This window comes from Sceloporus occidentalis, unplaced genomic scaffold, assembly GCF_023333645.1.
Source record: "Sceloporus occidentalis isolate IW3139 unplaced genomic scaffold, rSceOcc1.0.p SCAF_4, whole genome shotgun sequence".
Taxonomy (NCBI): domain Eukaryota; kingdom Metazoa; phylum Chordata; class Lepidosauria; order Squamata; family Phrynosomatidae; genus Sceloporus; species Sceloporus occidentalis.
The window spans coordinates 141,422,560-141,438,045 of record NW_028316984.1 but is presented as its reverse complement, the minus strand read 5'-3'; positions in this window follow the sequence as shown (position 1 = coordinate 141,438,045).

The following is a 15,486-nucleotide window of genomic DNA, read 5'->3' as shown; positions in this document are numbered from 1 at the left end:
GTCATTAAAAAGTCTATGATCTGTGTCATAGTACAATATATTATACATTCCAAAAGTACAATCAAAATTTAAAAACATATATAACAACAGTCGGGCATCAAATACAAGAATCAGTCCATTAGGGGCTAGTTTCTCTACAGTGAGTCGGGAGGGTATGCTACCCGGAAGAAGTAGGTTTTCATTGCCTTCTTAAAGGCTTCTAATGTCGAACTAAGTTGAATCTCTTCCAGGAGCGCATTCCAATGGGTTGGAGCTATTGCAGAATAAGCTCTTTGGTGTGTTGCTGCGAGTCTTACCTTTGGCCATTAAAGAACAAATTTCCCTGTTGTTCTGAGGGTGTGGGGTGGATTATGTAGGGAGAGACGCTCCCTCAAGTAACTCGGGCCTAAGCCATGAAGGGCTTTATAGGTAACGACCAACACTTTGTATTGTGCCCAGAAGCTAATTGGCAGCCAGTGTGGAGATTTTAATAAAGGTGTTATATGGTTGGTTCTTGACGTTTCCGCAACCAATCTGGCTGCAGCATTTTGAACTAGTTGAAGCTTCTAAACTTGGTACAAAGGTAGCCCCATGCAGAGCGCATTACAGAAATCCAATCGAGAGGTTACCAGTGCATGTACTATCGTTTCAAGGTCCTTTTGGTCCAGACAGGGGCACAGTTGGCGTATCAGCCGGTGCTGGTACCAAGCACTGGAAAAGGAGGACGTGTCTGGTCACTGGGTTTATTTGTACAAGGCACTATGACCCTTGCAAAATGTTAGCGACAATAAGCCTACATTTCCCTGGAGTACAAGTTATTAACTTATAAACAGGGATAAGGCAGTGAGATTGTTGTTGCTGTGTACCCTCAAGTCATTTCCGACTAATGACAACCCTATCATGGGTTTTTCTTGTTCAAAAGTTGTTCAGAGGAAGTTTGCCATTGTCTGAGGCTGAGGGTTTGTCACTAGCCCAAGGTCACCCAGTGAGTTTCCATGGCTAATTCAGGAATTGAACTCTGGTCTTCCAGTGTCCAAGTCCAACAGTCTCTCTTTACATTTTCCTAGACAAAAGGAAATTGTCTTGTATTCTTTTAAAAAAACAACAACAGGTACCGGTAGTTGGTGAGGTAGTCGTGTGTCTGTGTACATTGTACCTAAAGCAAATTAAAATATTTTGGCAGCTGAAGCAGAAAATCTTGTAGACTTCCCTCCCTGGAAGTGATGGTGGTGGTGGTGGTGATGTAAATAACAGTTCCCTGCCATTTCTTGACAGATAAATGCTGCTGTGCAAGGCCTTACTATGCCTAACAATAGGGCCAGGCTTGATGCAAGCCATCCTTGGAATAATTTCATTTATACAAAGTCATTTGAAACATGGGAAGTGACAGGAACAATGATCTGACTGTTTAAAGGAGATTTTGCCATTTTCCTTTAAGAAGCCTGTTTTTGCAATATTTGGCTATGGATCAGCTTTCCATGGAAAATTGGCCTGTGGGAGATCTAACATCTCTCTTATAGGCCCTGACAGGACTGACAAGTGGCATTTTGCAGTCTGAAGGGAAATAACAACATCACATCCACCATACCCAGAGCTTGAACAGTTGCTAGTTAAAAGTAGCCTAATCGCTTTACTTTTTATTATGCAAAAAATGCAGTTTGTTTTTGTTAGTCATTATAGGCCTGGGACAGACTGCCTGAAAAGTGCGGCCTGCCAGCGGCCTTTTTTTCCTCTGGACAGAAGCCACAGCTGCCAAACCGTGCAGCTTGCCTGCGGAGGAAAAAGAACCCGAGAAAATTTATTTTTAAGCCACAGGGGCAGCGTAACAAGTGTACCACTGGCGAACTTGTCACATAAGCACCGCACGGCAATGTGTGGATGCCGCACAGTGCTTATGTAACAATGGCAGTGCCTGTGTACACAGGGGGCCTTCATTGTTACGCCGCCCATACGTTCTAGGGTGAGGGACCGTGTGGTTGTCCCGCAGTTCCTAACCCTAGAACTGGCACTGGTATGCCGCTTTATGGCGGTATGTACTGTGCCATAGTGTATTTAAAAGATGTGCTATTTGTGGTTGAAGGATGAGACAATGAAGATTATCGCACCGGGGTTAAAACGTTCCCTGGTGAATTCTAACGTGCCCGCGCAGGGGCGCGCACAGAGCGTGACGGGAATGCAATGAGGCCCAGAACACCAGTTTACTGCACACCGGAATGCCGCCTTTGCCGCTGGGCATTCCCATCGCGTTCCCATTGAGTTCCAGGGGACGCCATTTCTGGGGACGCTTTGAAACAGTTCCCAGAAATGGCACCCTCTGGAACTCAATGGGAATGTGATGGGAATGCCCGGCAGCAAAGGTGGCGTTCCAGTGTGCGGTAAAATAGTGTTCTGGGCCCCATCACATTCCTGTCACGCTCCATGTGCACCCTCGTTAGAACGCACTGAGGAACGTTTTAACCCTGGTGCGATAATCTTCAAAGATAAACAACTTGGAAAAAATTCTGGCAAAGTGCCTCAAAATGACACTTTGAGGGTAAATTTTAAAAGTAAGTTAGACTGCATCCACAGTGCAGAAATAAAAAACCTACCATCTTTCACCACCAATGCTCAAGATGTTCTTTGTAATTCAAAAAATCAGCTGAAAAAAAATACAGAATTGCAAATGGGAAGTGACGCCTGGGTCACATTTTCAATTGACAGAGCCTTTTCATTTGCCACCCCTAGATTGTGGAATGACGTGCCGGGAGAGATTCAACAGCCAAGCATGCTGTCTCCAATTAAATCCATATTAAAGACCTGTCTCTTCCAGCAGGCCTGCCTCTGACTGTCAGTTGCCAATCTAGTTCTAGCTGGTTGAAGTAAATGTACCCAAAGGACCTGAGTATACAAAGTGGATTATACGAGAGGAGGTGTTCCTGTAGGTAATCTGGACCCAAGCCATTTAAGGCATTAATAGATTAGAAAGATGGGCCGAAACTAACAAAATAAATTTCAAACGGGAGAAATATAAGGTACAGCATTTAGGCAGGCAAAATGAAATGCACAGATATAGTATGGGGGACACTTGGCTAACAAGACTACATGGGAAAGGGATCCAGGAGCCCTAGTATGCCACAAATTAAATGTGAATCAACAGGGTCATGTGGCAGCTAGAAAGGCCAATATGATTCTAGACTAGAAGTATAGCATTCAAGGGAAATAATAGTACCTCTATATTCTGCTTTGGTTTTAAAGGCAATAACCAACATTTTGTGCTTTGTGCAAAAACTAACTGGCAGCCAGTAAAGTGATTTTAATATTGGTGTGATATGCTTACTTCTAGATATCAGTCTGACTATTATGTTTTGAACTAACTGAAGTTTCCAAACTTGGTATAAAGGTAACCCAATGTAGACCACATTGCAAAAGTCCAGCCTTGAGGTTACCAACACATGCATTACTACTACACATCCATCTATTATTATAGTTACCTACAGTTTGTTTGGAAGAGAACTTTGGAAGAGATTGTGGTGCATATACAATTTTGTTCTCCTGCAGTTGATTTGTGCCTCAGAGTACCCACCACATCTGGCAGCTATTTCATTTTACCTAATAGTAGGGCTTGTCTTGACTAAAGAACAGAGAGGAGTATTTTAGAAAGGGATGAGATAGAATCATAGAATCATAGAATCATAGAATCATAGAGTTGGAAGAGACCACAAGGGCCAGCCAGTCCAACCCCCTGCCATGCAGGAAATCACAATCAAAGCATCTCCGACAGATGGCCATCCAGCCTCTGCTTGAAGACCTCCAAGGAAGGAGACTCCACTGCACTCCGGGGGAGTGTGTTCCACTGTCGAACAGCCCTTACTGTCAGGAAGTTCCTCCTAATGTTGAGGTGGAATCTCTTTTCCTGCAGTTTGCATCCATTGCTCCGGGTCCTAGTCACTGGAGCAACAGAAAACAAGCTTGCTCCCTCCTCAATATGACATCCCTTCAAATATTTGAACAGGGCTATCATATCACCTCTTAACCTTCTTTTCTCCAGGCTAAACATCCCCAGTTCCCTAAGTCGTTCCTCGTAGGGCATGGTTTCCAGACCTTTCACCATTTTAGTTACCCTCCTTTGGACACGCTCCAGTTTCTCAATGTCCTTTTTGAATTGTGGTGCCCAGAACTGGACACAATATTCCAGGTGGGGCCTGACCAGAGCAGAATACAGTGGCACTATTACTTCCCTTGATTTAGACACTATACCTCTATTGATGCAGCCTAAAATTGCATTGGCCTTGTTAGCTGCCGCATCGCATTGTTGACTCATGTTCAACTTATGGTCTACTTCGATTCCTAGATCCCTTTCACACGTAGTTTCATTCAGCCAGGTGTCCTCCATCCTATATCTGTGCTTTTCGTTTTTCCGCCCTAAGTGCAGTACCTTACATTTCTCCGTGTTGAATTTCATTTTGTTAGCTATGGCCCAGTTTTCTAGTCTGTTCAGGTCATTTTGAATCTTGATCCTGTCCTCTGGAGTATTAGCTACTCCCCCTACTTTGGTGTCATCTGCAAATTTGATAAGTATGCCCCCAATTTTGTCCTCCAAGTCATTGATAAAGATGTTGAATAGCACTGGGCCCAAGACAGAGCCCTGTGGGACCCCACTGGTCACTTCTCTCCAGGATGAAAAGGAGCCATTGTTGAGCACCCTTTGGGTTCGGCCGGTCAACCAATTACAAATCCATGTAACAGTTCCTTTGTCTAGCCCACATTTTACAAGCTTGTTTGCAAGAATATCATGGGGAACTTTGTCAAAGGCCTTACTGAAATCAAGATATACTATATCCACAGCATTCCCTTTATCTAACAAGCTGGTAATTTTATCAAAAAAGAGATCAGGTTTGTCTGGCATGACTTCTTTCTCTGAAACCCGTGTTGACTTTTTGTGGTTATGGAATTGCTTTCTAGATGTTCACAGACTCTCTGTTTAATTATCTGCTCTAGAATCTTTCCTGGTATCGATGTCAGACTAACTGGACGATAATTGTTGGGATTTCTTATTGGCTGCTACATAGAATGTTCAGTTTTGTGGTAGAAGAGGAAGATAATTAGAAAAGAATTGTAGGTTAAGGAGTGGGTTAATTTTGAATTTAAATTGTTTTAGAATAGTTTAATTTTTATTGACTGTATCCTGCCCTGAGATTGCTACAATATAAATATATTTATATTGCTACATAAAATATAAATATTTTAAATAAACAAAATAAGGAGCTTTTAGGGAAAGTTTACTGAGCTCACAATTTCTCAAAAACTGAAAGCAAGAACTAGGCAAATTATTTGTATGGAGAAGAGTATAATAATTCAGGAAGAACGCTTTCTATGCTAAAATGAAACAAGCAAACTGACACCCTACTTTTGCTCTGGGTTGTAAGCCTGTATTGTACCTCAGATTAGGTATACACAGGGTAAGGATAATGGTTATTTAGTTGATCTTTGGTGTAGGTACATCCTTCAAATCAGGGCTACACTTTCTTCCAGTTGTACATATCTCATATAACTCATTGGCAGAAATATTCTGCTGTCCTCTAATTACAATGGACCCTTGGTGTCCTCTGGGATTTGGTTCCAAGACCCTGCAGATCTGTGGATGCTCAAATCCCATTACATACAATGGTGTAATAAAATGGTGTGTCCCTTATATAAAATGGCAAACTCAAGGTTTGTTTTTGGGTGTGTGTGTATGAATATTTTCAAACTGTCATTGGTTGAATCTGTGCATACAGAACCTGTGGGTATGGAGGGCCAACTATAATCTATATTTTATGCCTAGATATTTTCATGACCCTGGGTAGTGGTTTTTGTTTTTTTGTTTTTGGGGGGGGGGGGAACCAGTCACTTTATATAAAATTTCCATTACCGTAGTTTAAAACGAATCATATTAATCTGTGACCTTCCTTTTAATATTGACTGAGTCACTGACTGCTTCAATATCCCATTTTTACATAAGATCATGTTATCTCATGGGTTTGAGACGAAATGGGACTGATTATATATATGTAATGTAATTATAACTGCTATACCATACATACATACTTGAGAGAAAGTCTCACTGAAGTCAGCGTAACTCATCTTTGAATAAAAATGCCTAAAAAACAGGGCTGTAGAAAGATGTCATAAATTATTATTTTTTTTTAAAAAAAATCAAGAGTAGAGGTGCAGAAGAACTAATGCGGGCTCATTGCTGTAATCTTACAAGTTGCTTCTTCCGAGCTGTAATTGCTCTTCTTCTCTAACTTAATGACCATTACCATTACCTTTCTAGCATGGACCAAGATAATATATGTAATACTGGCTTTCCCTGTATTCCCACACGACTCATTTTTTTCTTGAAAAATTAACTGTCATGTGAAAGATTTTTTAAAAAGAACATTCTGTAAATCACCTGCCAAGAAATAGCCACTTTAGCCTATCCTTCTAGGCTTCAAAAACACATTTATCTCAACACATTTTAGAGCTTTACATCTATGCCACTTATCTTGCTTTCTTGTTCCTCCTATATGCAAAGAACCTCAAACACAGAGCTTGAATTAGAATCTCAAGGAAGGAGAAAAGGTTGCAAAACATGAACATCAAACTGAAGTTGTTGAAAGGAGAGCAAGGATCAATAGTTGAGACTATGGGGTCTTCAGCACAAGCCCCATTCTCACAGTAGTCATGCTAGTAAAAATAAAATTGGAATACAGTGAGACCTTGCTATCCATGGGGGATCTGTTTCAGACACACACACTCCATGGATACCAAACTCTGCGGATGCTCAAGTCCCAAAGGAGGGTGTGGGGCCAGGATCTCCAGAGGAGAAGAGGGGGTCCCTCTAATCATGGTATATCAAATAAGAGGAGGGGGGAATGAAGATGGTGCCAGTCCTGGATGTGAGGGGTCTGGAACAGATCCCCTGTGGATACGGAGGTCTGACTGTATTTATTGTTTTTTGTCGCCTCTAAAAAAAAGCATATATATTTTTGCTTCTTCCAATCCCCACCCCTGAAGTTTTCACACCACAGAAGCACTTGATCCCACTTTAACTGACGTACCATTCTAAGATTTACAGCTTAGAATAGTATAATTAGATTTCTCTGCCAGAATGCTCTATTGCAGTGGTGACCAAACTTGCTGAAAGTAAGAGCCACATATGATAAACTTCCAATGTTTGAGAGCTACATACGAATATTTTATAATAAATATTAAGAAGTACATGTACTTAATAATATTTATTCATGTATGCCATTTTTAAACTGTTAATCTGTATTGGTTTCAATAATCGCAAAGTACACACACAAATATATATACACCAAATGTTTTCAAAATCCTGCTTGATTAGTGTTTTAATTACATTGAGCATATTTAATACAGTAATTAACTACAGAAAAACCTAAGAAAAACATGCAGATTTGCTTTTCATTAACATTAAATGAAATTGCCAAAAATAAAAATAAACAGAGTAAAAATAGCTACTTTTAATATTTATTTGTCTTAATATTTATTTGTCTTAATCTCTGAGTTAAATCAGATTAAAATCCTTAAATATATTTACTCATCATGAACATTAAATTTACATTTTAATCCAGTAGTCTCTCAGTTTATACTTAGTAAATAATTATAAAGTGCAAAAAAAATTATTTACCTTTTATATGAATTGTAATGCAAAAAAAAAAAAAAGAACTCATTCAACATTTCCACATTATATGTTTAAGAGCCATATGTAACTCTAGTGCCACTGATTTGTTGTTTGCCTTCAAGTTGTTTCCAGCTTATGACAACCCTAAGGTGAACATATCATGGAGTTTCCTTGGCAGGTTTCTTCAAAGGGGGTTTGCCATTGCTATCCTTTGAGGCTGGGAGAGTGTGACTTGCCCAGTGTCACCCACTGGGTTTACATTGCTGAACTGGGATTCAAATCCTGGTCTCCAGAGCCACAGTCCATACTCAAACCACTACACTATGCTGACCCTAATTCCATACCAAACTGCAAATGCCAGGATTCTGTATTATTTGTCCATGGCAATTAAAATAAGACCAAAATGCTATAATTGTGTAGTCTGAAGGAGTACAAATTCTTGGACTGCTAAAGTATGCTAAAACAGGACAATTTGTATTTAATTCATGTACAGCAGCTCTATCAGTCTTTGTTGTTGCTGTTGCTATCTGCCCTCAAGTCGATGACCCATGGCAACCCCATGGATGAAACATCTCCAATACACCCTACTTCCACTGCTCTGCTTAGATCCTATAAATTCATGCTTGAGTGGTGACCTCTTTAACAGAGTCCATCCATTTAGCATACAACTTTCTATTCTTTCTACTTCCCTCCAACTTTCTTAGCATTATTGTTTTTTCCAATGAATTGTGCCTTCTCATGATGTGTTCAAAGTACGACAGCCTCAGTTTTGTCATCTTGCCTTCCATGGAGATTTCTGGCTTGATCTGTTCAAGGACTCATTTGTTTGTCTTCTTGGCTGTCTGTGGCATCCTCAGCACTCTTCTCCGGCATCACATCTCAAATTAGTTGATATTCTTCTTATCTGCTTTCTTCACTGACCAGCTTTTGCATCCATACATGATAATAGGGAATACAATGGTTTGTACAATTCTAATTTTCGGGTTCAGTTGTATATCTTTACATTTTAGGATCTTTTCTAGTTCTTTCATAGATGCCCTCCCCATTCTTAGTCTTCTTATGATTACTTGACTGCTAGCCTATGGTACTAAAAATAACAAAGAGTCTTAAAAAATAAAAAAGGTAAAGGTATTCTCCATTGACAAGGTTGTCGAGTTGTGTCCAACCATAGGGGCCAGTGCTCATCTCTGCTACTAAGCTAAAGAGCCAGTGTTGTTAGAGACTACTCTGTGATCATGCGGCCAGCATGATTGCACAGAACACTATTTACCTTTCCACCAGAGTAGTACCTATTTATCTACTTGCATTTGCATGCTTTCCAACTGCTAGGTTGGCAGAAGCTGGGCCTAGTGGTGGGAGCTCACCCCATCATGTAGGCGGCACCTTAAAGCCTAACTAACTTATTTGGGCATCCTTTTTAGTAGTCTAGAGCTTTATCAGATTATAATGTGCTCACCAAGCTGGGTAGATTGCATGGAGAAGAAAAAGGAGAAGAAATATCATTGCTCTAAAAAATGAAAAAGGCCATGCATACAGTGGCAATAGCCACTAAAGACATCCAAATCAGAATCAGTTGTGCGTAAACAAAAAATGACAAAGCGTAGCAGCCAGCTGAACTATGGCATCATAAATGATAATATTCCTGATGGTTTGCACTCCATCTTTAAGTGGGATATTGTTATGCAGAAGTTCTACAATTATAATTGACAGAAAAGTGTTTTCTAGGAGATCATCAAGGAAATCTGTGTGCACTGCAGGCAGATAGGGATGCTAGTTATCTAGAGTTTGAAGACTGTAACTGATGTGACTGTCAGTGCCTGGCATAACATGGAAGTCAGGATTGTGAATTATGGATAACGTGGCTGAGTTACCTGGTTAAGATATCTAAGATATGTCGTTGTCTACATAGATTGCACAACAATTTGTAGTCTGAACTGGTTGGGAATATGTTTTTGACTGTGTTTAAACTATGGATCATCATATAGAACAATCTGATGTATCAAGAAGCATTTATTACATGAGACTAACACCTCTCCCTACATAGTCCCAACCAATTGAACCTTTGCTTTAGTTTGCCCCAGAGAAAACAATGAAATTCATTTACTTAACAATGGATGGATCAATCCAACTCTTGAATCCAGTACTGCAGAATTCTAGATTTTCTCTTTTCTGCAGATGAAAAAGTCAAGAAAGCTGCTCAGAATAGCTTCTGTTATTTAAAAAAATAAAAGCAACACTTAATTCACCACTGACCTAATTTCACTTCAGCAAAGCTTTGAATGGCTTTGCTTTCCACCTGCATCCCAATGGTAAGTTTTGTCTTCCTGAGTTTCAACCTACATCAAATTGATGAAGCAAAGAATTCTGCAGACACTCTTTCAAACATAATACAACAGAAATCTGGTTACTGAGATTATTTTATTCTTTGGAGTACTTTTAAGACATCTGTAATAACCAACAACTCCCCTTTGTATTTATGCAAAGGTTTGAGGGTATTTTATGTTACATTGCTGATTGCATTTAAATGGCAGTTCAGGAAAACCAAAATTTGTTATTGTGCTACAAATTTTACAATGCTAAAAACTTCAGTCCTTTTGCAGAAGGGTTCATTTGTTTTGTAAATCTCTAATGATTCTGTTTAAACACTAAATAGTCTAGCAAAAATGAAAATCTTATAACCAGGACAAAGTCTGTACATATGCTTTAGGACCAATTATCATTTTATAAAGTATTGGCAATGCAACCAGCAAAGTTTTACTTCTACAGCTTTCTCACAGAATCATTGAGTAGGAAAGGACTGCAAGGCCCATCTAATCTAGCCCCCTGCCACCAGGAACACAAAACTAAAGCATCCCTGAAAGGTACCTAACCAACAAGTTTGCTCCATCTTCTAATCTACACGATATCCTTTCACATATCTAAAGATAGCTATCATATGATCTATAAGTCTTCTCTCCTCCAAGCTAAACATATCAAGTTCTTTAAGTCCTTTGTTGGTTTCATAGGGCTTGGTTTCCAATTCTTTGATCAGCTTGGTTTCCATCCCTTGGATACATTCTACCTTGTCAAAATCCTTCTTGAATTGGGCACAGTATTCCAAATGGGGTCAAACCAAAGCAGAATGGAGTGGCACTAATATTCTCTTAATCTAGGCACTATATTTCAGTTGATGCAGTCTAGAATTTGATTGACTATTTTGGCTGCCACATCATGTCCAGTTTGTTATCTACTAAGACCCTCTAAATCCTTTTGAAATATTCCACTTTTAAGCTAAGTACCACCTACATCCTATATTTGTGCCTTTCACTTTCCTTGCCTCAGTGGAGTAACTTACATTTATCCTTGCTGAAATTCTTTTTGTTAGTTTTGACCTAACCCTCCTATGTGCCTTGATAAGGGATGCCAGAACACTACAGGGATTCCAACAAACATATCACAATTAGATAGTTTCCCTATTCATAGCCACAGCAGAACCAAATTTGGTGAAATGCCTATGTAGACTGTGGTCCAAGTCAGAGGATAAAACTGCAGTAAAATCCTATGCCTAGCTGCTTAGAGGTAAGTGCAATTGATTTCAAGAGGGGTTATTCACATATAGGTGAGTACAAAAGTTCAGCTTCAGAATGCAATTATACTTAATACATCTAAAGGTAAAATTATACTTTAAAGATAGCATATCATTCAAAGCTGGAAGTACACTAGTCATCCCGAGATAATACCAAGAAATCATATTTGCAAATGAAGCTTGGGTTTACATTGAATTCCACCACTGCTCATACCACTCACTCTTCCTTCCCTCCTACTTACAATTGCAAAACAATGCAAAATAATTTGCATGCTACAGGAAGAATGAAAAATATGTGTTGTGGATTCAAAGGACAAGAAAAGAGATTCCATCTCAGCTTTAGGAAGAATTTTCTGATGGCAAGAACTGTCGACAGTGGAACGCACTGCCTCAAAGGACAGATGGAGACTATCCTTTGAAGATCTTTAAATAGTGTTGAGATAGCCATTTCCTGTGGGTTATTTCTCTTGCCTCCCTGCCAGTTCAATGGAAGCTCTCTCTCACCCCTCCACACTAATTACTATGTGCCAGAATCTGACAGAGTCTGCCATAAAATGGATACTGTAAATTGGCTGTTTTAGTATTATAGCTAATTGGGTGTTATAGAGACCTATAGTTTAAGAGTTATACAATACGTATGGTGTGTAGAGAAATCTTGTAGCACAGTTGAGACTAACTAAAGAAAGAAGTTGGCAGCATGAGCTTTTGTAGATGTAAGGCTGCATGTGCATCTGAAGAAGCAGACTTAAGCCTATGAAAGCTCGTGCTGCCAATTTCTTTCTTTAGCTAGTCTCAAGGGTGCTACAAGACCTCTCTACATACTGATTCTATACACTAACATGGCTATATCTTTGAATTGTTGGGAATGATGGGAGGTATAGTGTTGTATCTGAGAGCTGGTGGTGGTTCAAGGGAGAGATAATTGCCTGGCACAGGAATGCACAGATGTCTGTAGGTTCATAGGATCATGGAATCATAGGGGGCGTTCCCACTTGGCAGATAAAACGGATTATATTGGAGCGATTCTGATTTGGATTATGTTTTGGAAATAATTCAATTTTTTCCCATCGTTTCCATTACCAAAAGGGGCAAATTACCTCGATTCATTTAAACCTTGTTTTCGTTCCCATTTATTTTAAATCGCTTTATTTTCCCGAATCAGACACCCTTTCGTTCCTATTCGGATACAGCGAATCGTACCCCGCTTTCAAAAATAACTCGTGTTATAAACTACTATTTTTTTTAAACCAAATTATAGGCTGATAATCTGGTTTAAACATTTTAATTCGATTCTAATTCAAGATGCTGTGGGAACGAATGAGGGGTAATGGAGATTAAATTCGAGCTTCAGTGGGAACGATGCACCCTAAATTCGGATCGTGACTCGCTTTATAGGTAAGTGGGAACAACTCCATAGAATCATAAAGTTGGAAGAGACCACAAGGGCCATCCAGTCCAACCTCCTGCCATGCAGGAAATCTAAATCAAAGCATCCCCGACAGATGGCCATCCAGCCTCTGTTTAAAGACCTCTAAGGAAGGAGACTCCACTACACTCTGAGGGTTTTCCCATGGCAATCTCCTAGGAAAAGAAACAGAGAAACAGAATCAAAAGTGTATGGGGGGCACATGAAACAAATAAGAATGGGGGGGGGGGCAAGTATATTTTACTTAGTAAATGAATTAAAGTAAGGCCTGCAAGGGTGGAGCATTGTTCATTTTATGCTTATGATTGTGGATGATGGTAGTTTTGTCTGCTTATGCCAAACTGTGAACTTCTCCAGCTACTGAAATAAATTTTTTACTGTTTGCCTACAGAATAGTGGTTTTCTGAAGTGGGAGCAGTGGGCAGGATTTGACACTATGCCACAGTCTCTCTTGATAGAAGGCAAAGCAGAAAGAATTAAGCCTACCTTCCCTGCCTGGTGTGTGTTGGGTAAATTTCCCCCAAAGCATGGCATTAGTTATCACACCATTACCATTAAAAGTATGACTAGTTTAGCTCTGAGTAGTAAATCTGGACTGAGGGCCCAGTTGTTCAAGCCAGTGTGCTTCAGTGGCAGGCAAGCAACAAGAGATTCCATTTTATTTAATTCCAATTTTCATTTATTAATCAAAATATTTCTCTGTAGGCTATATTTTAGAAAAAGAAACAGGCAAATCCATCTCTGAGTATTCATTGTCTAAGAAAACTCTATGAAATTCATGGGCTCACTATAAATCGACAGGCAACTTGAAGGCACATATACACACCTGTTTCCCTACATCCAAAGCTGTCAAGAAAACGAATAAGTAAAATTAAATTGTTGTATTACCATTGTAATAAACATAGATCTTTATTGACTTTTATTTAGGTTATATTATTCATTTTAATTATTTAGGTTAACTCTAGATATAGGTTGGATAATTAATCTTTATTTAGGTTAGATTAACCTATCTAACATTTATATTAAACATATGCATTTTTAATGCTCCCTACAGACAGCAGTCTGAACACACTCCAAATGATTTTATGGAAGGAGAAATGAAAAACCAGTCTGTTGGCCATTATAATGTCTTAACTATCATTCACACTGTTATTACTATTATTCCTCCACACTCATCTTCAACATACTTTTTTAAAAACCATCCTTCATCTGTTTCAGATAACTAACAATCAAGACACAGGATAACAATTTCTACTTTTTTGCTAGATTCTAGTCACTAGAAAGTCTTCAAAAAGTCATCTACTCTGTATTTGGGAGAAGGGGGATTAGGCCAGTGCTGTCTCGTCATTGTGCACTTATTGTAGTGATATATTCAAGTCTTTTACTACAAGTCTCAAGTCAAATCTCTAGTCTCTACCTTCAAGTCTCAAGTCATTGACAGATACTTTCAAGTAAAGTTGAGTCTCAAGCTTCAGAGTCAACTAACAGGAAAAAAGAGGCAAGGCATATTTCTCAGAAGGAGACAGCAAATGAGTTGGGCAATGGGCTTGAAGTAGGGGTTGAGATCTGCTTGGCAGCCTGCTTCTGCTGCACATCCACCTCAAACCCATTGCTAACACATTTGCTGTTGTCCTCCAAGAAACACACCTGGAGCTGGGTCTTGTCTGGTGCTCAAAGTGAATGGTATCATCAAGTTGGTCACTAAAAATGTACACATCACAAGTTGAGTTGAATAAGTTAGTCTTTTATTGCCAAATTGAATCCAAGCTAAGTCATTGAAGCTGCTTTACTCCTACTTGAGCCTGAGTCAATCAACTTGAGTCTACATCAGTGTCTTTTTGTACCTAGATTTATAATGCCCAAGAGAGCTTCTCTGTGTTTGCAAAAGGATGTGATGCATCTTTTAGATCTGGTTCTTAACTTGTCAGTTTTTAATGTTGTTTGTACTCTTTTATTCTGCTTTTTGTTACACTGCCTTGACGGCTTTTAGAAAGCAGGTGTGGGAATTTCAGAAATAAATACAGTGCACCTGCATCATACGCGAGTGTGCTATATGCAGCTTTCAGCTTATGCTGAAAGCTGCACAACAAAGAGTAAATTGTGTGTGTGCCCCATTACTTTCAATGGGGCTCAGGCACATGTGGGACTTGCCTTACGTAGCGGGGTCTGGAACAGATCCCCTGCGTAAGGCAAGGGCACACTGTAATAGACAAATTTAGCAGCACATTAAAATGTTGATACCTCTTCCACTTATCAGGTCATCTGCATGTGAACAACATTACTTCCTGTAATGGTAATCTTAGTATATTTCAGAATGTTTCTGTGTTCATCACCCAGGAATGTATTTGTGTCCCACCATCTATTTCAGGGTCAAATTTTTTGTGGTGGATGATTGTTTTGTTGTTTTGTGTTACATTTTAATAAAGGTTTTGTTATTTATTGTCAGCAGCTTTGAAGATGTGTTTTGGCTGAAATGCAGAATCTTTACTTGATTATGTGCAGCCACCAGGAAGCCTGAGCGTTCGGGTAACCATCATGTAACCATGGGGAAGGGGAAGCTGGACTCTTTCCCTGTGATCGGCCCAAGAACAAAATGGACTCTGTAAAGCAGCAATTCGCATTTCAAGGAAGGCCTCCCTTGGCACCAGTGGAAATTTGCCAGAACTCCCTCTCCCCGAGACTGCTCATGTTTCTCCTTCCACATCTACATGACAAATAATATAGACCTTAATTGCATTGACACAATGAAGATCATATGTAGTTTGGCCCACTAAGGATAACTCTTTCAAATGTCTCCCTCCAGACAAATAGTTATTTCTGACAAATAACTGTTGAGTATTCAAGTCAAAATTTCTCAGGTGCTCTCAA